Below are 26,144 nucleotides of genomic sequence, written 5' to 3'. Positions count from 1 at the left end.
TCAGGTGAGTGATCTCATGACTAGGGCAGCTGTTACCAAGCCCTGGCCCTCAAACTCAGCAACCAATGTCTTCTCTTGGACCAGGGGTTGCCTATTTTTGTAAGATTTTTGAGCTGAGAATTGTTTTTACCTTATGAAAATGTTGTCAAAACAAAACCAAGAACATACAACAGCCACTTATATGCCCATCAAAGTCTAAAATATTTACTCTTGGGCTCTTTACAGAAAGAATCTTAAAGACACATTTTATGGAGCAGGCTATGGTAGAGTAGAAGACTCTTGTCCTTATTGTGGAAGCAGGGACCATGGCCGTCCGACAGCTTGAGTGTGTGAGTGTGCACGTGGTATAGGAGCATTTCTGGGCATCAGGAGTGATCAGAGCTGCACCTGCTCGTAGGGGCCGATCGGGTTGTCGGCTAGCTCCCACAGGATGTTGTACCGCCGCTCAAACTCCTCCTCGCTGCAGTGCTGCAAGAGCCGACCCACCTCCTCAGTTAAAAGAGTCACTGCCAGGTGCTTATCCAGGGTCTCACTCCACTTGCTGCCCAGGATGCTGTCTAGACTGGTGGCACAGCTTGCTGTCCACTGAGCTGGCAGCATGTCTGGTTGGAGCACCTGGCGGCGGACACTGACATGGCTAGGATGTGGCGGCAGGGCAAGTGGAAGGCCTGGTTAAAGTAGCAGCTACAGCTGGCATGGGGCTGCGGCTGCACCTCGTGGGTGTCCTCTAGGATCTGTATGTTCATCTTTTCTGAGCCAGAGCCGATGAGCTGCATGGATTTCTGGACCACAGTAAGTTCACCCAGGCAGAGCTGGGCTGCTGGCCCTGTGCAGACGGCATTGAGGGAGTGCTGGATGCGAGCTTCTACCAACTGCTCGACTCTGGGGCTTTCAGGACTGGCCTCTGAGGGGGGACAGTTGTTCTGGGGACCCAGGTCCAGGCTGAAGCTTGCCTTGTCTCCAGGGTTTTGCTGCATGTATCGGAACAGAGAGGCCATGCCCTGTTTCTCAGATGGGGTGGTGCCAAAGAACTGACTGAGGATGCGGGTGGTAATCTCAAGGCTCTGGAAGTAGCGGCTGCTCTCAGCTCGGCTTCTCCAGCGGTGGGTCAGTCAGACGCGGTTGTGAGCAGCCAGTGTGAGTGGAGCTCTGGCAGCCGGGATGGGGGGATGCAGTTGCTCAGGAGTGTATACAAATTCCTCAGGTTGCCTGCTGTGGCTGAGCACATGGTGCTCTGCAGAGAGGTCAGGAGCACCCTCTCTACAGGTCGTTCAAGGGACAGCTGATAGAACTTGCCCTGGAGGAACTTGCAAATGTGAAAGGCCGAGAGCAAGACCTCAGCGGTGGGGAACTCCATGGCGAGGGTGGGCAGCAGGAGGAAGTGGGGATCCACCAGGATGGTGCAGACTCTCTCCCACGCTGGGTTAAACTTCTTGAACACCTGGAACATCTGGGCGAGGCTTTCAGCATCCTCCTTGGCAGGGATGGCAAAGTAGACTGCCCGAGCTAGAGGACCTTCCAGCTGCACTCGAGGTCCACCCACCAGGAAGGTGTACAACACCTTGCCTCTTGGGTTATAGGTCCAGTGGATAAATAAGATCTCCGGGAAATGGGCAAAAACATCTTGCATAAAGCAGCTTTGGCAGTTGAAGGTATCTAGCTGGGAAGTCTTGCTAACCTGGTGCAGCAGTATAGGTGGGCTTGAGTCCTTAATCAGAAGCCCATTCAGCATTGTCAGGGCCATGGAAAATGTCTAAATGCTCAGGTCAAAATACTTTCTCTGCAGGTTCAAGCTTCCAGTAACTCAAGGCTTGAGGCTTAATGGTAGTTTCCAAATCTTGTTCCAAAGATGTGCAGGATGTCCTCGCCGCGGATGGAGGTGCCGTGGTTGAGGCTGTGGAAGCGGATGGAGACGCACGCAGTCCCTGAGAATGAAGGAGCACCTGTTCTCCTTTTTGTAGGCGCTGAAGCACTCCTTGAAGTCTTCGTAGGTCTTGAAGCAGCTGCCCAGCTCCATGGTGGTCCCCTCCGCCCACGCCAGGGGCTAGCCCCCGCTGGGGCCCAAGATCACACCAGGGGTCAAAGGTCACACCGAGTGTCCACCCACTGACATGGGCCCAGGACTCCTTAAGGGGCAGACCCAACCGGGTGGCCTAGTGCGGAACTCAGGAGGTACCTGAGGCCGTACCCAGTTATAAGGGGCTGGGGGCGTCTTTGCTATCTGACCACATACATATATTTTTAAGCAGTCACATTTAAGGAGAAACATCCTTACTAAATGACCCATTTTCAGACTTTTCAATGAGTTGTTCTTGTGAACATGGTCTTCTAACTGGAGCTGAGGGGCAGGAACCTGGCGTGAACCTGGTGTCTCTGTGACCCTCTCCCAGGAATGGTCACCTATTCAGTAGGCCTAACCTCCTCACTTAACCTCTGCGCCCCTTTGTGAAGCGAGACAATGGCCTTCCTCAGAGAATTACAATGGCAAATCAGCTTAGGTCTGCCAAGTGTTTTAAAGACCAATCTGTATTAAACACCCTTGTGATCTGGGGTATTAAAGAAGTAATGAGGATGATCACTAATTATCCTAAGTGTCCAGGTTCTCGGCCCATATGTGGGTCGGGGAGCAGAGCTGAATGGGGGAGAGGGGGCTGTGGTGGGGAGCCGGGGGCGGCAGAGTGGTCCCTTCCCCCACAGGCACTGGTTCCTGCATTGAGTCCATAGCTTTATTTACTTTTGGGGTCGACTGAGGATGGATTGGTCAGGGCAGGTAGCCACAGCAGTGTCCATGGACTGCCACTTACAGTGTCAGCTGGCCACGGGACTTGCCACCTTGCTGTCATCAGGTCTCTCCCTTGCACGGCAGCAGAACACCATTTAGCAAGCCTCTCTGCTGACCTTGGACAAGATTCCCAAACGCAACCTAAATTTAACTTAGTCGGGAGTGAATGCCCTCAGTTTCTGAGGCTTAAGAAAATAATAGGCTATACTGAAATACTGATGAAAGCCAAATGGCTTCGAAGTAACTTCTAGAAGCAAATGTTACCAAATTTTATCTTTATAAATCATTTGCTTATAGCAAATCAAAGTATATTAGAGGAAAAAAGCATGTCCTTTAAATGATCAAAAGTGAAGGCCAAGAGCGGGGTGCATGGGGTAGCGTTTCCCTAAGGGTGAGGGTCGTCTTAAGTACTGACAAAAGGTCCATTTAACTGTTTAAGAAAGCAGATTATGTCTTTGATTTCTGAAGTTCTCCTCGGTAGTGAGCATGTGGTCTGTGTTGAGCGTGGTCCCTGGGATTGTCCCAGGCCTGTGACCCCCTGCCCTGCCATCGGCACCAGACGAGGAAGAGCAGAGGCAGTGACTGTGGCTGTTCCAGCAGCAGAACGTGGTGCACAGCCCTGCAGAGACTCCGTACCAGCCCCGCCCTCATCCCTCCTGGGGTCTCCAGGGAAGCCCCTCACTAAACAAGTGCTCCTGCGGTCCAAGACCTGTCAAAGGCAATTTTGACAAGGCGGGGTGTCATCTTCCAGGCCCACAGGCTGGGACTCAGCCCCCGTCTGGCCCACAGTTCCCGCGCTCTCCCGCACCCGGGAAGCTGGTGCGCTTTAGGACCTTGCAGCGAAGTTCTGTCCTGAAAAGCTCTTGGCCCTAATTTTGTGCTTTTGAGCATTGAATCTTCCAGGGCTTCCTTCCTGGTTTCAGTGGTCTTGACCTGCTTTTCTTGCTTTGCCATTTTAATCAGCAAGTGAAAACATAACTCAGGATCAGGAAATACTATTTGCATATTTGCTGAGTACCATTTACAGAATGCCCCTGTCAAAAAGAAGCCACAGGTCCGCGAGCCTCGGGCCTGCAGACACGTTGTTGGAGAAGTGCACACATCCAGGGTCTTCACCTCTGTTCAGGAATGTGAATCAGACTTTCTCCTCCGCACTGTCCCAATCACTAAGATAAAAGGAGAGCCCCGGTGTGGGAGAATCAGATTCCAATGCTTCTGGCTTTCTTGCTACTGAACGCCTCAGCTATGGCGTATGGACTTTGGCCGCCAGTCAATGAAGAGTCCTTGTTCTATCAGGAATATTAATAATGGTGAAAAGATGAAGCCTGGGGAGACAGCGCTGGGCATGGCATGATGGCCGTCTCAACGACCTAATGTCCATAGCTGGACCCTTGTCCTGAAGACCTCAGGCTTCTGCAGTCTCAGTCTTATCTTTTTCTGAGTATGTTTTTCATGCTCTCTATAAGCAAATAAAACTGAATAGCTAGTTGACACTGGAGTGTATTCTGGAAACTCTTCACCTCTTTTTGACTCCCTCACTCTCAGCTAATGGTCTGGCACGTTGGTTGGAAAGAGGAGGAACGAGACATCCAGCAGCCCTGGCCTTACGCTAGCTCTCCTAGCCTAAAAGAAGAGCCTTGGTTTCAAAGCTGAGGATGCAGGTTCCAGGCCCTCCTTTAGCTTCACAGGTTCACCTACTGTCATTACACAAACATGGCTCATGGGCCGTGGGTGACAACAGCAGGAGACTGGAGAAACCAGGCCTGGTCGTGAATGAGCCTCAGGGAGTATCACTTAAAGGCCGGGGTTAGGGGCGTGCCTTCTCTACCCTGTATGCAGCTGGGGAGTGGGCGCCTCACCCCACCACCTGCGGGAGGAGGACTGGACTGTCCTCGCTTCCATCCACAGGGGAGCCAAGGTTCTCTTGCCAAGGGACGGCTGCATGCTCTTGCTGTCTCTTTGAGTCGCTCTTGCTTTCCAGGCTGCGAGCCCTGCTACACCTCTCCCTGGAGTCCAGCCAATCTCGCTCGGCTCCTCCTCCTGGGCAGCGAGTGATGGACTGACCACAGGGAGTCTGGGCTGCCATGACTAACTCCTCCAGAACCTCTTCAAGCAGACAACACAAGTTATTTTTTAAGAAAATAGAGTACTATCGAGTCACATATGTTCAATTGATAATCTGCCATTAATGTGCCTACTTCAAGGTTCTTGTGGACTAATAACAACCTAGGAATTAATGACAACTCTTCACATTGCTTAGTGGATGTTAGGCTAACTCTGTGTAAGAGTCATTATTTCATCTACTCTGCACGGCCCCAATAATTATCATAAGATTTGTGATGAACTTTGGCTTTATACAAACTGCACAGTCATTGAGACAAAATGCCTTCTCGCTACTTTGCCACGTTACGTAATGCCGGAAGAAACCAAGCGCTCCATAGGTGTGCTCGTCTGCTGCCAGCAGAAAGGAGGGACTCGCTGGGCTCAGTTTCTGTATGGGATCTTTTCCCAACTTCCTAAACCCTTCTGTGTTGGTAAAGATGAAAGAGAAAGCCCATGGGGATTGGCCAGGGTTCTTGTAGTCCCTGTTCCATAAGCACTAGCTGCTCGAGCTAGTGTTAGTTTGTCACGCGGTCATTCAGCCACCTGATCAGGAGTATCTCTGTGGAGCTTCCCATGGGTTCTCAGCAGAGGGGGGGACGCAGTAAATGGTCAGGCAGAAATCCCAGTCCGGCCTTGGATAGTGGGGAAAGGTTTGGCATGAAGGAAGAACTAGGATTCATGTTTACAATACATTAACTTCTGATTAATACTTCTTGTTATTTCTTCTTACCCTGTTTCCCTCTTGTGTGTAGTGTTAGTTGATGTCTATAATTTCAGCCAACTTGATACTTCTTCTAAACATGTTTCTGTGCTTAATTTATTGGACTGTGTTATAGAGTGCCTATTGTAAACTGTTTCTCTAGTCAGTAATTAGGAGGTATTTAGCACTAAATACCACTAAACTTTGCGTTTATAATTTTTAAATAAAGAAAGATCATTCATGGGCACAATTAAGGCAAAGCAAGGGGAAGGCCAAGATGTGTATGCCAACCATTCACAATTAGAGGCAGAGACAGAGACAGTGGTCAGACCTGTCCCTGTGGGTGGGTAGCAAGAGTCCACAGTCACCTGGCTGTCCCAGAACCCATCAGGAGTCCTTTAGAGGAGCTCCTGAGCATGGTGCTGCTTCTGAACCTTGGACATGACTCTTGGCCCTGGGCCTCTGACTTTAAGAGTCGAGGTCAGAACAGGCATCTTGTGAATTCAGAGAAAGACTCCAAGCAAAATATCTCGACTTACGAATTTGGGGTCTGGGGTGGGAAAAGCAGTGTGTGAGATGCAGACGGAACATTTGAAGGCAGAGAGAGTGGCAGGGTGGGCAGAGCGGGTCTGCTTGGTGATGGCATGAACTAAGGGGTGGGAATGGAGGGGTATCGTGTCCCAGGCCCCAGGTGACACCTGCACAGGACTGTGCCCACCTGAGCCCAGACGGAAGACGATTCCGTGTAAAATGACTCTTTACCTTACTTTTGGAGGAACACTTTTCTTCCTGCTTAAGATTTTCAAGGATGATAATATGGTATGAACCATGTGTAAATCATTGAAATTGAGTTTGAAGTCTAAGGGCTTAAACAGCCACGGTAAAACTTCAGCCACAAGAACAGCCATTATTAGTGAAGAGAGGGAGAATCTTTAAAGAGAAATACCTGAGCTATTATGTTCTGGCAAAAGGTAGTGTTGGGTGCATTTGAGAAATCGTGTGCAAGCTGCAGTAATTTATGTAAGGGAACACGGTTGTGAACTTCCTTTTGGAAGGGGCACGAAAATATTTGGTTTTGCTACTTTAAACAGAAACACAATTTTTTTTGAATAATTTCATTAATGCTAGTAAATATAATGCATAAATATCATATTGCATAAACAAATCTGTCTCTTTCTGTGTAGACAGCAGGGCCAAACACTGAAGAACCAAATTCCAAGTTGGATTGAGCTCTTCTTCAGAGATGTTCTACTATCTCCTTTATTCATGGAAGATTGCAAAAGATCTATGTAAATATGAACACACCTGTAATTATTTGTGCAGGGAAATTGGTTCTCTGTGGTAGGATTAGAGTAGGGACCTGAGGGTCTCAGCTCCACCCCTGTTTGTGCACCAGTGAGAAGGTGTGGGCTGGCCATGGGGAGTCCAGCCCTGCAGGGCTCACACCAAAGGACAAGTGGAGAGGTTTCCGATGGTCGGGTTCAGAGGAGCAAAGACAGGAGTGGGGCATGAAGTCAGCGCACCACCAGCAGCGGCATTTAGGAGACCGGAGAGCGGCAGGTGGGCTGCTGGGCATGTGGGTTGATGGGTGTGTAGGCTGCTGGGCATGTGGGTTGATGGGTGTGTGGGTTGATGGGTGTGTGGGTTGATGGGTGTGTGGGTTGAGGGGTGTGTGGGTTTATGGGCAGGTGGATTGATGGGCAGGTGGACTGCTGGGCAGATGGACTGCTGGGCAGGTGGGCTGCTGGGCAGGTGAGCTGCTGTGCAGGTGGGTTGATGGGAAGGTGGGTTGATGGGCAGGTGGGCTGCTGGGCAGGTGGACTGCTGAGCAGGTGGGCTGCTGCGCAGGTGGGTTGATGGGAAGGTGGGTTGTTGGGTATGTGGGTTGATGGGCAGGTAGATTGATAGGCAGGTGGGCTGCTGGGCAGGTGGGTTGCTGGGCATGTGGGTTGCTGGGCAGGTGGATTGATGGGCAGGTGGGCTGCTGGGCAGGTGGACTGCTGGGAAGCTCCATGGAGAGGCTTCATCTTCCATCATATCACTGTGTCATCCATTAAAGATCATTGTGATTTGGCATTTTTAGCTAGCGTCTGTAGCGGCTTCGTTGAAGGATGGGTGGAAGGAGCACTTGTCATCTGTAAAGAACAAGGAGTGACAATCAGGTAGTTTTCCCAGCACTCCTCCATGCTGTCTCCGGCTCTGGAAGCTTGTGCACGATGCTCAAAGGCGGAAGCCCCAAGGAGCGGTTTGGGAAGGCGGCCTGATCTGAGGACCTGCACCTGCATGGCAAAGACGCAGGAACGACCGGAGAACACCCAGGTTGCCGACAGGCAGATCCAGTCAGCACCTATTTACTGCAGTTACTTCCGACTGTCTGCAGGGAGGACGAGGGAGAATTAACTTCTTAAGTAATGAAACCCTGCATAAATCTAGTTTATGTTCCCTAATCTCGTGAATAATTGCTCACTGTAGAGTCAGGCATAATGAAAGACCCCAATGGCTGCTTTCTACATCACGGAGTGACGCTCACTGTATTGAAGTGGAACAGGCAACACTGCAGAAGTCATCTCCCCTGCAGTGGCCACCACGTCCAGGGCTGATTGGTCTCCCAGCTGATCAGGAACCGATGAATTTTGTGTTTTTTCCGAAAGGGGTGGGTAGAAATTTTGTGTTTTAACACATGCAGTCACAAAATATGTCTGCAGAGAAGTAGAGGAGACAAGCCAAGGACATTACCAGCAGCTTCACATGGAATCACAGAACCAGCAGTCACTCAGACCATCTCCTGACAGCACAGACTGGAAGTGAATTTGAAGTCTATACATTATACATACTGCAAGGTATTAAACAGCAAAAAAAAAAAAAAAAACCAAAAAAAAAAAAACAGAAACAGCCTTGAATTTTTCTCCAGCGAGTGTCCCATTGACCATGAACTTGCAGGATGTTGATAGTGATTCTGAATCATAGCTGATGACTCTCATGAGCCCTGCAATTCACACAATTCTATATTAAAACAAAAACCTTTTTTCAGAAATTAAACTGTTCAAGCAAGTCTATGTAATATTACACCTTTAGTCATTCAAATAATGACTCAAAAAATCAACACATACTTGTTTAGTAAGTAAAATTGAAATGCAGAGTTGTCTATTGGAGCATGCAAGGGTGTGAATCCGAGGTGAACTCATTCATAAAGCCAAACTGGATCAAACGGGCACCTTGGCCAGCCTGCAGGAGAGAGGACAGAGCCCTTCAGGTGGAGCTTAGGAGGGGGCAAGCCGGCAGCTCTCTCTGTGAAGGGAGAAAGCGGTTGCGGAGAGGGACATGTGGGGGGTGCAGGGTTCCGGGAGAGAGTGCCTGGGGTCTGGACCTGCTCCTGGAACCCATCAACCTCTCTTGCAGTTTCTTGTAGTTTCTCTGGCCCCTTGGAAGTCGTGGGGAATTTATTTTCAGAATCTGACTCTGATCAGAATGCAGATTCACAGGTTTTATTCCCCAAGCCAGCACTTGCAATCTGTCCTGCCCTCAGTAAGGCTCACACCGCTTCCTGGACCTGACCACGACCATTGCCTGGTCCTCTCAAACACCCAGGGCTGTGGCAGCCCTGGCAGGCCAGCGGGATGCTGCTCGGTGTCTTTAGGATCAATCCCTTGTGTGGATGTATGAGGTCCACTGTGTCGGGTGGGCATGGGTGACCTCAGAATAGAAGCACAGCAGTCACAGTCCCCTAGCACGGTTATTAAACATCTATCAATGTTACATTTATTACTGAAGAAATGTACTTCATATTTGATTTAAATCCATCCTCAAATCTTCATCACCAGATTAGCTCCACAAAGATATTGCATTTTACAAATTCCAAGAGATTAAAGGTGGGGCAAGAAGACTGGAGAAAGAAACGTGATATAACTTGACACTTGCTTTTCATAGAAGACCAGTTTTCAAAGGGATCTTTTTAGTTAAGTATCATTAGACATGGATTTAATATCTGGACCCAAATTACTGGTCAAATTATCATGGCTTGAAAGAGTTGGTGTATCTTTGTGATGTGAATAGCCCTAATTGTTGGCAGGTCTGAAATGGTCTTCCATGGGCTTTAAAGTCTTTCTTATTATATTGTTCTCTATATTCTCTTGGGCAGGTGATTATAGCCAGCTGTAAATTATACTTAGGGATGGAAGGCAAGGGTAAAAATTGAAGTCTATGAACTAGACAAGCAATTCCGACTACCTGTTAGCTGTGGTTAGGGTGCAGATGTGAAGGGAGACCCCTTCCCCACAGCCAGCTGTGATTCTGAGCTTCCATCTGCACTTACAGAAAAGGGATAATGATTAGCCTCACCTCTCATAAGACCCCATGAGGATGGGGAGGAAACGTGTTCCAAGGGCACCTGGCCATGCCTGGCTGGGGTGCACAGCCGTGTGTGTGTGTGTGTGTGTGTGTGTGTGTGTGTGTGTGTGTCTGCATGGGCACATGTGCATCTGGGTGTGCAGAAGGCACTCCACATGAAACCACCCACCAGAGCTGCCTTGGATTCTGACTCTCTTTCTTGGACAGGCTGGAGGACTTAGGCACGAAGGGACTGAACGACCCACAGTAATTACACGCTAATGAAGAACCGACTGAAATTCAAATCGCACCATCCTCTAGTGTTACTGCCAACTTTAAAGCCCAGGGTGTGAAGGAACGTCAGGAATCCCATCTCAGACCCAGGCTCCTCCTGCAGCATGAGGACTGGACCTCAGTTGGGTGGGTCTGGCCAGCTGGTGTCAGATTCATGCTCTCTTAGACCCTGAGTTTAGTTTTTCCTTTGGAGGGGTGAATACTTTGGGTTCAATTGTGTCTCCCCAAAATTTGTATGCTGAATATCTGACCTCTGGTGCCTTGTAATATGACCTTATTTGAAAACCAGGTTGTCAGACGTAATTATTTATGATAAGGTCAACGTGGAGTGGGGTGGGCCTCTAACCCAACTGGACTGCTGTCTAAGAGGTCGTGTGGAAATCCAGGCTCCAGAGCCCTGAGATTTGTTGACCCCTCCAGACCCCAGTTCCTGGTGCTTTGTTAGAGCAGCCATAATAAGTAATACAAAGAGTAGAAATTCAAAACTAGGAGATAAGAACTTACTGGCTCCAGCAACATGTTATTAATTTTGAGAATTTGAAATGTACTGACTCAGTTCTTTTAGTCTGCAGCTGAGGAGCTGGGCTGCAGAGGATCCTGTAGCAGATATAACAAGGTATTTGAAGGAGGCAGGCTCCTGTTCCTGGGCCTCTTCCCTTGGTTCCCTGTCATGACCCAGAGGGACAGTACATATCACCCCGTCCAGAGAGATGATAAATAGAATGGAGGAAGCAGATGACATTTGGATCTGGTCAAGGTCACTCTTGGGGGATGATCAAAGAAGACTTAACAGGCAGTAGGGTGTTGTGAGGGTGTGTGTTGTCTGTGTTTTGCCTTAATTTGGGGTTAGAAGAACAAGCAAAATCCATAGGCAGAGTGGAGAAGCAAGGACATTTCCACTGGAACACCTGGTGGAGGTGTGAACACGGGCATGTTGGGACGGTGAGGGATTGGTTGTGTTGATGGACAGCGTTCCTGAAGAGGGTCAGTAAAAAATGAAAGTGGAGAGATGGCGGCAGCCTCACTGCCGGAACCCAGTGCTCAGGGACGGGGTCTTGCTGCAGAGGGACTCTGCCTCGAATTTGGGTCCAGGAAGCTGTCAGGTCAGGAGTCATTCATTTCTGCCTAGCAGAGGTCCTTGCCAGTGGGCGGTTCAGACTGATTAGAGCAGCATCTGGGAACCCTGACCATCTTGCTATTTTCGGTTCCTCCAACCTGTTTGAGTGAATGTGTGAGTGTTTGTACACACGTGAGAGTGACCTCTAAGTAAAGCTCCCACATACCGCACTATTGTTTGAAAAGTGTCAGTCTATTCTAGCGGACCTTAAGCTTTTCTGGGCAGAGTACTGGGAAAACCATGAGAAAGATTTTCCATCATTCCCAAGAGGTAGAAGTGACTTTTGAAGGAGATTACTCTATTTATCCTTTAAGATTCCTAAAAGGAAAAATATCAAAAGAGGTTTTATATTGTGCAAGGACTCACTAATAACCATGTTTATTACACATGCATGAAGAATTCTTGCAAGGTCAACACAAAAATTTTCTATTTAGGATGCTGTCCTTAAAGCCTCTTAGATCATGCGTCATCACTGCAGAACGATGGTGACTTACTGTCTCAACTATACACAGGCTGTCACAAGGCAAAGTGCCAGTGACTACAAGGGACCTCACATTGCTGGGTGAGGAAAACGTCTATTTTTTGAATCGAGGACAAATCAATTTCAAGTTCAAGCAATAAGGCTTTGTAAATAATGCCTGTCCATCTCTTCCTTCCCATCTGAATTATTAGATTTTTACAAACATTGACTTATTCTCATTCTTTTCAGACTACTGTCTTTGTTCTTATTTTTATGGTCTTGGGAATCATGATCTTTACTTTTGCTGTGATTTGAATGTTTGTGTCCCCCAGATTCATATGTTGAAGTCCTGCCCCTCAAGGTGGTGGTGTTAGGAGGTGGGCCTTGGGAAGCTGACCAGGTCGCATGAGATCCTGAGAGATTAGGGCCTCCTGAATGAGCCCCAAGACTGAGGCCTGCTTCCACCAGGTGAGGACCCAGCAAGAGGGCACCGCACAAGAGCCAGAGAGCAGGCCCTATACAGACACCCAAGCTGCTGCTACATAGTGGTTCATCTTTCAGTCTCTAGAACTGAGAAAACTTTGTTGTTTATAAGCTTCCTAGTTTATGGTATTTTGTCATAGTAGTCAGAATAGATTAAGACAATTTTTTTCAAAAAAAAAAATGGGTCAACTTAAGCCAAAAACCTTCATCTTGCAAGATTAATGGTTGAATTTGAGCCCGTATTAGGTACAGTCTCAGTACCAGACATTTTTCTAGACATATTATCTCCATTGCAACTCTCCGCTCTGGTACTTTGTTTTTTTAATATACATTTTATTACTCTGTGGAAATTATATGCAGCTCAAATTCTTCCATCTAACTCAAATTAAAATAGTTCACAAATAACTGAGAATCAATTGTATCCCCAATGTTTATCTCCAAGTTACAGATGTTTTCTTTCTTCATTTTTTGCCTCAGATGCATTAGAAGCCTTTTAAACTTTATAAGCAGAGTTAAATAAATAAACGTTTCCATTGGGAAAACTGTGGACTTTCACCAGCTGCAAACTTCACTGCACTGGTAAATTTATGTTTATTCTGTAATAAAACAGTAATGCACAGCCCTGGCCTGAAGTCTGAGCTAGAATTTAACCTGTTTAATTGGACAAGTTCAGTGTGCGGTCCTTCTGTCCTCCACGAAGCGGCACCCTGGCAGGTACCTCGCTGACAGTCTTCCCGGTGAGTTATGGTCTGTGCTCAGACTGGGAATATCCCCCGATTACTCAGAAAGCAATATCCCAGTTGGGGGTACTTCATCTCTTTACAATGAGATATTTAATTTCACTGTGCCTAGAAATATTTGTCAAAGAGACAAAAAAAAAAAAAAAGTTTTTTTTTTCCAAAGAAATTGGGTTCTTTCTTCTACTTTTCTAAAGTAATTAGTGAAGAATATTTCTGTTCCTTTGACTACCATTTTCAAATGCCAGACGAATTTTAAAGGAAAGTCAAGGCTGTCCACAGGTCAGGGAATCATGTTTGAACTCAGGTACAGGGATCCCTGGATGCTCGGGTCAGGCGTTTCTCAGACAGACTGTGAACCAGCACCTCAGGGGCACTGCATGGAAAGGCTTCAAATCCCCGTGGTGGCGGCTTCAGCGCATGAAAAGAGCAGGGACAGGCCTGAGCACCTGCCAGGGGAAGCCTGGTGTTCTCCTTGTAGACATTTACACACACACATACACACACACACGTACACGTGCACACATGCACACACATGCACACACACACAGAGCAGCATCCCCATTGATTAAAAAAGCAAGCCAACGTTCAAATACAATCAATAATATTTCCTAGAACCAGAAGTTGTATTTTCTTGTTTCTTACTTTTTTTTAATATTTGTATTTTTTCTCCACTTTTCCCCTTCGTTTTATTTTTTAAATTGTACAAGAAATTTGGGAAAAAAAAAAAAAAAAACCTCTTCTGGTAAGAATCTGAAATATCTGGTTTAAGGCTAAAGTCCCTTGAACAACCCCTGGGGTCCCGATGATATCTCTTCACTGAGGTGAAGAGATGTGCACACCTCATGTGAGCTCAGCCTCCCAGCCTCTGCAGTCTGCCCTCAGAAGGTGCAGACCCTCCAGGGCTGCACTCACGGCGCCCCGCCCATGCGGAGCAGGTGTGTGAGCTGACCTTCACGTGAACAGCACGCGGCACGCCTGACTGCACAAGGCGCCCGTGTCATGAGACCTGACTTGAGACCTGCCCATCTTGAGACGGACGTGTCCTTGGGCTGGTGAAGACCTCCCGTGCTGGCCTCTGTCCCTCTGGGGCAGCCTGACATCGCAAGGGCAGGGAACCCAGGAGGATCTTGCGGGTCCTGAGAGCCATGGGCTCTGCAGCGAGGTGGGGCTGGCTCCCCAGAGCTGCCGTCCAGCACCTGCACTGGGCCCTGCTGGCTTGGCTCACTCGGTGCGAGAAAGCACCAGCTCCCTGGCCCGAACCCCTTGGGGCTGTGTTGGGCTTCCTTTTCTGCCAAGCTGGTGGGATTCCAAGTGCCATCTGTCTGTCTGTCTCCCAGTTGCTGTGGACGTGAACCGTCTTTTCAACGGCCATTTATATTTTTACTTCTATCAATTTCTTTTAATATTTGTCCATTTTTCCTTTCAGGTTTCTGTCTTCTTGCAGACTGTTATTTGTTATGTATTGCAAATATTTTTCTTGGTCCATAACTTGTCTTTCAACAAGTTAATGATGTCTTGAATCATTTTGAACTTCTGATTGATCTACCCTTCTGTATCAAGATTCTACATTAAAAAAAATTTTTTTTTATTCTCTAAGGATTTCTTCCCTCCCAGGTCATAAGAGAGTCTTCTCTACTTTCTCTCAGTAATCTGAAAGTCATTATTTTCCTGCACTGTGGTATTGTATGATGGTGTGAAGTACAGACTGAAGTCCTTGGTCCTCCAGGGCACCCAGTGGTGGAGGACCAGCAGTGAAGACAGACGCCTACAGAGATCAAAGTCAGGTTCCGAAGAGCCCTGGTGCGTGGTGGGAGCCTCCTGGCTTGACCCGGGTGTGGGTGAGGAGAACCCACCCTGGCAAGAGGACTGTGGGAGGAGACAGTCCTCGCTGGGGACTGTGTTCAGAAGCAGACTTTTGTCCCCAGCCAGAGGGTTGGGGATGAAAGAGGGGCGTCTACTGAAACTCCAGGGGGCCCAAAGCTCAGACAGAGCCAGGTTCCTGCTGAGGCCGAGATGGGAATGCTTCCTCCGGCCAGGCTGGGTGCCCTGGGCCGGGGCCACACTTTGACCCGCAGAGGCAGCACCAGCATGCTGCTTGCCTGGAAGACTCGGTGCTTCCTGTGACTTCACTTGGAAGAGAACAATACCATGGCGCTGCCCATGTGGCCTTTCACGCCAGCGACGTGGAGTGCACCTGTGAACGCCGGACCGAGGGGCTGCCCGTCTGGCAGCAGCTGCCTGGGTAACAGAAGCCGCCAGAACAGCCGTGGCGCACAGGGCGAGGGACTCTCTGCCCTCGGCTATGGGAAGAGGCTAGGTGGGACTGGAGCTGGCAGAGCACAGGCTTGCTCAACGGAGCAAGAAGAGATGCCCCCACAGCCTCCCCCACCCCACACCACTGAGGAGGGAGGTGCCTGGCCCAACCCCTGCCCTCCTGGGCAGCCCCCCCCAGATTCAGATTCCCCAGCATGTCTGCTCCAGACTTCTGGCCTCTATCCATTTTCAGATTAAGGACCTTCCTTTCCAACTCTCCCTTGTGTGTATTTATATGTAAATTAAGATTAATGGGTATTTATTATTATTTGAAGAACAACGAGGGCATCTATAAAAAAGGTTTGTTAATTTGTCAATCTAGGGAATTAAAATGGTGGATTTTCTAATACCAAATCATCCTCTAGCCAATGTTAAGTCTGACACAGTGATTGCTGGATTCTCTCTACTAAGGTATTGACGTATTATTTAGGAGTTTCGTATTCAAGTTCAAAACAAATTGAACTATGATGTTAGTGTTTGCGAATCAGCGCTGACTGTGTTAGTGACCGTTTTTGCTCCCAGGATGTGGTAGGCCACCGGACTCGTAGTTTAGATTAATGCTTGCTCTGAATTCTAGATTAATTTACATAAAAGGGGGATTTTCAGCTTGCTGATCTTAATCTTTCTTGAGTCTGGTGACTTTGGGTAAATTGTTACCTGTTGAACTAATTTTATTGGTGCTTTATCGGGTTTTCTATTACTTCCTGGGCCAGTTTTGATAATGTGTATTTTCCCGGCAGAATTATTCAATATGTGTAGGTGAGATGGCCAAGTTCAGTGGTCGGCGGAGGCCAGGGTGCTGGGGAGGTCTTGCTGCGGTTGTCTTCTCGTGGCCTTCTTTCCAGCAGTGGCCCTCAGTGCCTCAGTTTCTCAGACCCCCTGCGGTCTCTGTCCACCCACCGGGCTCATTCTACCAGCTTCCGCCTGATGCTGGTGTCGCCCCCTGGTGTTCTTCCTTCTGATCTCCTTGAGTTTGTTCCGCCCTCCCCCTTTGCTTCCTTACTGCCAGAAGTGACCCACCCATTTCCAGCTTCTCCCAGCAGCCATGGAGGCATGCCTGCCAGCTAACAGTCTCCTGGCTTCTTCGGCTCCTCGAGGTTGTTCCACGGTGCTTTCCTTCTTGTTGCTGTCCTCCGAACGCCTGGCCATCCCTGGCTTTTGTCTCTCTGCTTGTTCGTTGTGCTCCTTCTGTGGGACCCCAGCTCGGGCTCCTGCTTCAGGTTAGTGCCTCTGCCCACTGAGCTCTTGGCCTCCCCAGGACTGTTGAAGCTGTGGGGCCGCAGGCCCGCTTTGGTCTTGGCTTTCTCATCTCATCAGCGACTCTGTTTTTATAAATGATTTTAAACAGTGTTCGAATTTTTAGTTGTGATAAATGCGGCATCACGGACACTTGCTCCTCAGCCAGTGTGGGTATGCAGTGCGCTGGTGGCCAGTGTGCTCGCCCTGCTGGGCAGCAGATCCACAGGATTTCTCTCCATGCAACGCAGCTTTCCACCCACACCTCCCCTCCCCAGACCCCGGGTCCCCTTGACTTTATGCTTCTGAGTTCTACACTGGACCCCTCCTCACTGAAGAAGAATCGGGCAGTCCGTGTCCTTTCGTGGCTGACTGGGTCCATGTGGCTCTGTGTCCTGAAATTGTACCCACTCTGTGGACCGTGGCAGGATGACCTTCCTTCTGAGGAGGTACCTACTGAATTTTGCTCATCTATTCACCCCTGATGGACACATGAGTTCTTTCTGCCCCTGAAGGTTATTTTACAACACTGACATCGATTGCAATTACTCCATGTTTTGACTTTCTCTTCATTTTTTTTCTCCTTATTATTCTTTCCGTCCACCTCTTTTTCCCTTTTCTACTTCTCTGAGAATCCTAAGAATTTTAATGTATACATCTAAACATTTTCTTCAACAGCTTCTGGAACTGATCAGTCAGTCAAGCTCCTCAGCATCTTAGGTGTGTCTGTTCCCCCGACCTTCTCCACAGACACTGCCTCCCGTTCGCCAAGTCAGCACATGCGGAAGTAGAGGTCCAGACTGGTGACCGGTAAATGGAAAGATCTCTTCATTGCATACCCCTAACTGTGGACTTGTTTTGTTATTATTGTTAGTTATACCATTACATCAGCATGATTTTATTTTCTTCCTGCTGGATTGTATCTTTAGTTTGTTTCACAGGGACTGCAGTAACAAAGTTGTGAAGTCACGTATACTTGAAATTTCCCAGGTGGGGATGACTGTCCGTGTCTGTCCTTCCTAGAGTGGTGCCAGGGCTCATGCCTGCAGCTGGGTCCCCCGTGGGGCAGCGAGGCTCCTCCAGATGACATGCAGCAGAGCGGGGAACAGCTCAGGCTTGCCACCAGTTGTCACAGAGGGAACCAGAGACCCTTATCCTTCATAGAAGTGATGTCGGTGTCAAGAAGTGCTTCCACTGAATTAATAAACTTCTTCATTAGGTACATTCTTCAAAATAAGTTAAATCTTCAAAGCTAGGTCACAGAACAGCTTTCTTTTAATTGAATTCTGCCATATTACGAGGTTTGTACGTCTCCTTTGAGATTTCTCCAGCCGCTGTATCACCACATGCATGAGAAATGCTTTGCCCCACCACATGCCTGACACTCGGTTTAAATTCCATGGCCCAGTTCCTCGCCTCAGATCTGTGCTTTACACTCTGGCTGAAGTAGCGGAGATTTTAGTTAGACAGCTGAGGGCTAATTCAGTCACATTTGCAAAGACATTGACTTTTCCTGATTCATGTTTTATTGAGAAATTGGACATTTACATTGGCAAGGATCACCTGTAAAATGTGTTTGAACTTGGTGCCACTTAGGCGTGCTGGGAAAGGAAGAAAAAAATGTTTTGCGGCAAGTTGCTACTTTTCAAATCTCAATGTTCATTTCCCATGGAAAAAATACATAAAACTGGAGAATTAAACACCTCCACATTTTCCCCTGCTGAACCTGAAAGTTCAAAACCTTTGTGGTTGTGTGAGTGAAACGCTTTCCACAGCCCATAACAGTGGAGCTGCGGAGGCCTGGTGGGCAGGGCAGGGCAGAGGGCTGGAGGAGGGAGCCACACAGCGGACCCAGAGCCAGAGCAAGTCTGCCCTGGGGGCAGCTCACTCACCTTTCCTCCCTTCACGCTCATTCTGCAGATTCACTACAGAGATCTGGAGTGTGTCTGTCTTTCTTTTGAATGAATGTAGTGTGCTTCGGCAACACCTGCAGACGGGTTCTGCCAGTGTGGCCTCCTGCGGCACATTCCCTCCGGCCACCAGCCTTCGGTGACAAAGCACAGGTAAGACGTGCAGTTCTGGCGTAGATATTTAATTAACTTTTTCAATTTGAAAACGAGTTTGCTTTCACGACTAGCAGAAGAGCACAAGAGAGAAGCTTGCCCTCTCGGCACTGCTGAGCCAGTGGCTCCCATGCCTCTGAGGGGCGTGGGTACTCAGAGCTCTCTGGAGGGATGCTTCCTGTGGTGCGCCCTGCCCTCTTTCTCTCTCATTTCTTAATCAACCCACAGTAACTGCCTGTGTTCCGGGGACGAAGTGTGATATTTCAGCACAGCTTACGACCTGCGATGATAGATTGGGTGCTGGTGTACCTATCACCTCCAACACGGTCCTTTCTTTTTCTTCCCACTGACTATATGAAATCATGTAATCACTGTGGCCAGCGAAGGCCCCTCCTGTGCTGTGGAGCAGCAGAACTGGTCCCTTCTGTCCACAGTGTCCACGTGTCCACCCACCGTCTGCTCCCCATGACCCCACCTGCCTCATACCCCGGGCTCTGGGCGACCTCAACTCTGCTCACACTTGATGAGGTGTTGGTGCCCGTCTTCCCGCACCTTGATTCACTTGGCCTGCTGTCCCGGGGTTCACCTGTGCTGCTGGGACAGGATCTTATGGACGAGACCTCTCCCACCACGTATGCATATATATATGCTGATCTGCACATTCGTTGATGGACATTCGGGCTATGTCTGTACCGCTGCAAACCCTGCTGTGATGAACACTTGTGTGGAGACGTGTCCTTGGCGGGCAATCTCATGTCTCTACTGCAGGTGCGCCAGTTGGACCACCGGACCACAGGTAGTCCCCCTTCCGCTGCGTTCCAGGACGCTTCACCTGTTTTCCATAATGACTGCTGGCTGACATTCCCACCCACAGCGCAGGAGAGTGGCCTTTCTCCACGTCCTTTCCAGCATTTGGTTTGACATTTTGGTGGCATCCACTCTTACTGGGATGAGCGGCTATCTCACTGTGGCTGGATTGACACCTCTCTGGTAAGAGGAGAGGCTGAGCACTTTCTCACAGACCTGAGAAAGGTCCGTTTAAGTCTATGCCCCCTTTAAAAGTCAGAGTACCATACATCTGTATTTGGGTTGTTGGAGCGCCTCACAGATTCTGGATATTAACCCTGCTGGGAGCCTTTGCTGTGTATTCTCTCCTACCCTGTAGGTCCTCTCTTCCTTCTTTGCTTGCAAAGCACTTAGTTTGATAAGATCTTGTTTTTCTGTTTTGGTTTCACTACCTGTACTGTTAGGGTCCTATCCAAAAACTCCTTGCTCAGACCGACGTCATTTTTTTGGGGGGGTGCTGGGGATTGAACCCAGGGCCTTGTGCTTGCGAGGCAGGCACTCTACCAACTGAGCTATACCCCCAGCCCCTCTGCCTGCATCTTTAATCCATGCTGAGTTGACTGCGAGTGGGTGGGAGGCGAGGGTCTCGAGGGTCTCGCTCCACCCTTCTGCTCATGCACTTGTGGCTCCTGGGCACTGTCTGAAGACCCTCTCTGGTGTGCTCCGTGGCACGGTGGCTGAGCCGGCTGTGGAAGGGTGACCTGACCTGGAGGCCCGCTTCCGTGTTGCTGCATCTGCATTGATACCACTCAGGGCAGATCTGACCGCCTTGCCTCTGTCCCACATTCTGAAGCCAGGAGGAGTGACCCCTCACAGGCCTTGTCCTCTCTGCTTGGGAACGTGTCGGCTGTCCTGTGAGGAAAGTCACTGGTATTTTGACAGAGATCGCATTGAATCTATAGAGCCCTTTGGGCATTTTAATAATGTTCTTCCAAGGCATGAATACGGAGTGTCTCAGTGTTTTATGGTTTTCATTGCCGAGTTCTTTCCTCTCCTTGGCTAACTTTATTCCTTGGTGTTTCATTTTTTCGTAGCCATCACAAATGGGATTGATTTCTTGGTTGGTTTTCAGTTAGTTGTGATTGGTGTATTGACATGTTATTGGTTTTTGCGTGTTGATCTTGGATCCTCTGACTTCTCCGGCTTTAGTTAACAGCTCTAACAGCTTTGATGGTGTCTTCAGCTTCCTCTCTGCAAGAACAGGGGCTCTGCCGCAGGGTTCTCTGCTCTCCTTTCCTGTCTGAACACCTTCATCTCTCTCTCCATCTCCTTGCTCTGGGCCAGGTGTGAGCAGGGAGAGGCTTTTCTCTCTTGTTCCACATTTTAAAGATTTCCACCTTCTCCCACCAGTGTAAGGTGGGCTGTAGGTCTGTCCCATGTGGCTTGAGTTGAGTTGTGTTTCTTCTGTTTTTAATTTGATAAGAAATTTTACCTGGAGGACTGTTGGGTTTCACTGACGCTTTCTGTGCATCTCTGAGATGATCGGACGGCATATTCCTTCGTTTCCTTCATGCGGTAACTGATGTTTTGGCTTGTGTGTATTGAATCATCCCTGGAGCAAATCCCACGTGATCATTGTGTCTTCGTTTTTTTGGTGTGCTCTTAGGACTCGGTTTGCTGGTGTTCTGTTGAGAATGTTTGCCTCTGTGCTCATCAGAGAGCTAAGTCTGTGATTTTCTTTTTGTTTGTGGTGTTGTGTCTTTGATTTAGGAATGAAGGTAATGCTGGTCTCAGGGCATGAGTTTGGAAGAATTTGTTCTCTTTCAATTTATTGGAATGTTTGAGAAAATCTGGCTTTGGCTCTTCTTTATGAACTTGGTAAAATTTGACAGAGAAGCTGCCCTGTCTGGCTTTACTTTCCTTGGGGACATTTCAACACTGATTCAGATTCGCTGCCGCATTGGGGCATTTGTTGAAAACTGCTCCCTCCCTTCCTTCCCTTCCAACGCAGGCCCTCATGGCTGTGGGCTCCCTCTTGGAACTGCTTCTGCTCTGCCCTGTAGGTCATGCCAGGTTTCCATTTTCACTTGTTTCAGTTTATCTTTAAATTTCTTCATTGACCCATTGGCCTTCAGGAGCATGTTTAATTTTCGTGTATTTGCACAATTTCCAGTTCCTCTTGTTGACTCCTATTATTCCACTGTACTCAGGGGAGATAAATGATATGATTCTGATTTCTGAAAAATTGTCAGGGCTTGTCTGTGGCATAGCACATGACCTGTCCTTGACAGGGGAGATGGGAAGAGCGTGTACTCAGCGGCAGCTGACAAGTCTCCCAGGCCCATTTGGTGCATGCTACTTTTGAACTCGACTTCGTGGTCGCCGATTTTCTCCATGGGTGATATGCCCCCTGATGAGAGTGGGAGCTGAAGTCCCCAGTCATCACTGCGCTGGACTCCCTCTCTCCTGTCAGGTCTGATCACAAAGCTTGATTTGTGCCTCCAGGTTGTGCAGTGAGGAGTATACATGTGTCCACTTGCTCTGTCCTCTGGCTGAATCCAGCTTTCATCCTGATATGGTGACCTTTGCCTTCCTGCTGTTTTGAATGGGAGTCTGTTACTTGATGTGGAGCGCCACTCTGCTTGCTGTTGGTTTCTGTGTACATGGGGTATCTTTCCACCCCTTCACTGGCCGTCTAGCAAGTCAGCGAGGTGAGTTTGCTGTAGATAGTACACAGTTGGGTCTTCTTCTTCTATCCATTTTTATCCATTCATATCTTTGAATTGGGGAATGTAATCTACTTATATTCATGGTTTCTTTCTTCTGCTTACTGTTTATCTTTGTGGCTTTGGTGGTTTTCCATATTGATAAGGTCTGGCTTTGGCTCTTTCTCAGTTGCCCGTTGACCAGCGTGTTTCAGACTTCACGCCTGTTGGTGATGGAGGTGTTCATCCTCCAACCTTGGAGGTGGGACTTCCATAAGCACTTGTTATAATACCACTCTGGTGGTGGCAAATTCCCTCAGTTTTTCCTTGTTTGAGAAAAATAAGATCTATTTCTTCCTTATCTCTGAAGGATAGCTGTGCTGGGTATAGTGATCCTGGATGGCAGTTCTGGGTTTTTTGTTTGTTTGCTTCCAACTCTGAACATGTCATTCCATTCTCTGCTTCTCTATGAGGTTTCTGCAGAGAAGCCTGCTGTTGGTGGAGTGGTGACTTCCTTACATGTGACTTGACATTTCTCTCCTACACTCTAGCATTCTCTCTGTCTTTGGCTTTTGACAGCTTGCTTATACTGTGTCTTGGAGAGCACCTCTCTGGTTTGAGTCTCGCTGGAGTTCTTTGACTTCACAGATTTGAATGTCCACATCTCTCCTAAGACCTGGGAAGTTCTCAGCTATTGTTTCATGTAATATAATTTCTTTGCCTTTCTTCATGTCTTCTCCCTCCAGTAATGAAAATATCTGCTTGCTCAATTTTGTCTCACAGGTCTCATAACCCTTCTCTACTCATTTTCTTTTCTTGTATTTTTCCCCCTCTGACTTTGTTAATTCAAAAGATCTACATTCAGGTTCAGAAATTCTTTCTATTGCTTGATCCTGTTTGCTGTTGTGACTCACGTTTTTTCCCCAATCATAGGGATCTTCAGCTGCAAGATTTCTGTTTGTTTTTTTTTTTTTTCATGATGTCTTTCTCTGTTGCGCTTCTCACTCAGATGATGCACTGCTTTCTTGTATTCATTAAATGTTTACCTGTATTCTCCTGTACCTGAGCTTCCCGCTTTCTGGCATCTCATAGACTTCCTTTCCTTCGGTTTTGCTGCTGGAGACTTACTGTGTCCTCTTGGGGGCCAGGTTCCCTTTACTTCTTGTGTTCCTTGTGTCTCTTCACTAATAAGTGTGCATATCCTGTAACAGTCATCCAATTGTATGATTTCTGTTTCTAGTACGGAGAGCCTTTTTACCATGATTTGTGTGCTAGCCTGTTAATTGGAGTGGTGTGTCAGCTTTGATTCTAGGCTGACTCAGCAGTGTGGTTTTGCTCATTCTCTTCAGCTACAATCCTCACCAGTGATGTCTGTAGCTGGATCTGTGGCCTAGCCTGTAGGCATGTGTAACTATAGTGGCACAGAGTGGTTTTGCATGGGGTTGGGCTGTCACCTGACTGGCTATTGTGTTGGGCACAGGTATCCACAGGCTCTGGGGATTGGCCTTCTGGTGGATGGGGCCATGGTATGCATGGGTGCCCCAGACCAGCCATCCATGCAGCAGGATAATAGGGGTTTAGGTAGGCTTATAGCCTGGGCAGCTGCCAGGCCATGCTAAGGAGTGTGTGGGTGTTGCTGCCCAGTCATCTGTGCAGTGGGTGCTCTTGGGGCACCTCCAGCTGGCTGTCAGGTGGGGTGCAGGAACATGGGCTATGTTGGACTGGTCAGTTGTACAGTAGGCTCCTGACTACAGCATGACTGCTGCCTGGACAGCTGTTGAGCTCAGGTGTATGCAAATGCTGTGGCCCAGCTGGCCATGTGGTGTGCTTCTGGTGGGCTAGGGTGGGTTTCTGGTTGACTACCAGGCTGGGCAGAGGCAAACACAGGAGTGGTGGACTGCTGGCCATGTGTCAGCTTCTACTCTGTGCAAATCTGCCTGTTCCTTGGGCAACTGGGCACTGTGCAGGTGTGGACCTTGGATCGCAGACTTCCTGCTGGGTAAGGTTCCAAGTAACCAGGGTCTTGGTGCTGTAGACACCTGTATGATGTATTCTCTCCAGGCTGGAAATGTGCTGGGTCCACTAGCTCCAGGCAGGACACTCTCCAGTCATGGGTCAACCAGATGTTTGCCGAGGATGCTGAGCCATGGCTGCATGGGTCATGGAGGGCAAGGGTGTACCACATGGGCTCCTACTCTGTGGTATCACAGCTGTGAGAACCCTGGAATTCTCCAGACTGCACTCGCTCCCTGTGAGGGCTGCTGGGATCTCCTGGGGCTGTCTGAGTCTGCAGTTTCCCTCCTCCCTAGAGAAGTCCACCTTGACTCCAGGATGATCTGGGAAGGGGAGATAGTGTTGATGCTTAATTTTAAATGAACATTAAAGCACCGGCTTAAGGATGTGTCAGGGTGATATTGCTCATCCTTCTCATGTGGCGAACGGTAATCTGTCCCTTGTAGCTCGTACTTTGCTTTGTACAGTTCTCTACTCGTCTTGTATGTGTTGGATTCCAGAACTTGTCCCATTTCCCCATTTCCTGGTCTTGACTATGAATCAGTCTGGCTTTGCAAATCTTCTCCTGTGTCTCTCAGGTTCAATATATTCCTTGGTTCTCCTTCCAGGTTCAACCATCTTGTCTTGTCTTTCGGGAACCTCATTGCCACTGGCCTACCCTTCAACATTCTTTGTGTAACGTAACTCATTTAAGTTTCAACCATCTGCAGGTCTTTCCTGTTAAAGGATTTTCTGGTCCTACATTGGCCCTGGTATGAGTTGTTTAGTTAAAAGTGTAATGCCCACATCTTTTCTGGCTTCAGGGGTAACTTTCCATGGTGCTGTTGCTATTGTGGACTCCATGCTGAGGAGGTGCTTGTCTCTCTCTCTCTCTCTCTCTCTCTTTTTCTTTCTTCTTTTTGAGTTATACCAAATACAGCTTATTCTTTTCTACTCTGGAAGCTTGGCTTCATATTTTCACTACAATATCCCTCTGACTCTCAGGAAACTAAACATAAATAAATCTGTTTTCTTTTTTCTTTCCTATTGAGCTTTTAACTCCACAGTGGCACTTGGAAACTCTCATTAATAACTGAGACACAGTCAAAAGAATTCAATAGCATGTGTGCTAAGACAATTAATTAATACAGAATTACAATTTAAATCTTCCCTGAAATGAAGACAACAAGGCCCACATAAGCAGCAGTTTTAGTTTAATAACTAGGGCTTGCTTTAGGCATTTCAATGGAAAAAAATTCCTCCAGGGCAAACTTGAAATAGGAGAAATGTGCTTAGAGCCACTTCTCCTGTGTAAGAGCATGCAGTACTTTCTAGAATAAGCAAGTCAGGTGCAGGGGCATACTTTAAATATCAACTTTTTGATTTTATTTATTTTTTTAAGACTGGATTTAAACTTTTGATATAAAACAGACTTTTAATTTCCCGTTTTTCAAAGATAATATTGAAAGGTCACTCAAGCTTTTAAAGTTTTAAGAAATGACTCATTGTACTACCAGTGTCTTATAGGCTTCAAAATCAAATTTCCGGTCAGTATTGTGCATTTTGATTTGGCAAACACATACCCTTTTTTATGTGTTGTAATGGAACTTATTATGAAAAGCTTTTTATGACCATGTTTGACTTGGTAGGTCTTCAGAACACTCCATTTATAGATAAAAAGAACATTGCATGCTTTAATGAAATATTCTGAGTGCTTGTGTCAATTTTAAGATAAATCTCTGACCAAGATACATAAGATTTGAAGTTTCTCTTCTTATTGATTTCAGATTTATCTGTAACAATTTTTCTGTATTTACCATTTTCTAATTTGTACGGATGCCCACATTCAGAGAGGTGAATATTCTCAGGTTGGGGACATTGCTCCCCAGAAACAGCGCAGGATCGAGAGGTGCCATGTGCCAAAGCAGCCAGCTCTTCTCTTCCTAGTGATCAGGAGTGGGGGAGACTTCTGCACCCAGAGAGACAGGGCAGAGCACTGTCTGAGGGCCAGGGTGGCTGAGCTGTGTCTGAAGAGGTGTGCATG

At 47.9% G+C, this 26,144-nt stretch overlaps 1 non-coding gene and 1 pseudogene across 1 annotated transcript; both read right to left on the bottom strand.

Annotated features, from left to right (window-relative positions):
• Positions 1–375: 375 nt before the first annotated feature.
• LOC124994093 (zinc finger SWIM domain-containing protein 1-like) lies at positions 376–1,862 on the bottom strand (annotated as a pseudogene).
• Positions 1,863–19,912: 18,050 nt separating this feature from the next.
• Positions 19,913–19,985, bottom strand: Trnaa-cgc (transfer RNA alanine (anticodon CGC)). The gene has a single exon. It is a non-coding gene; the product is annotated as a tRNA-Ala (tRNA).
• Between the last annotated feature and the right edge of the window lie 6,159 nt (positions 19,986–26,144).

Source organism: Sciurus carolinensis, chromosome 10 (assembly GCF_902686445.1).
Source record: "Sciurus carolinensis chromosome 10, mSciCar1.2, whole genome shotgun sequence".
Lineage (NCBI taxonomy): Eukaryota > Metazoa > Chordata > Mammalia > Rodentia > Sciuridae > Sciurus > Sciurus carolinensis.
The sequence above is the reverse complement of the archived record's forward strand: the minus strand, read 5'-3'. Positions and strand labels throughout refer to the sequence as shown.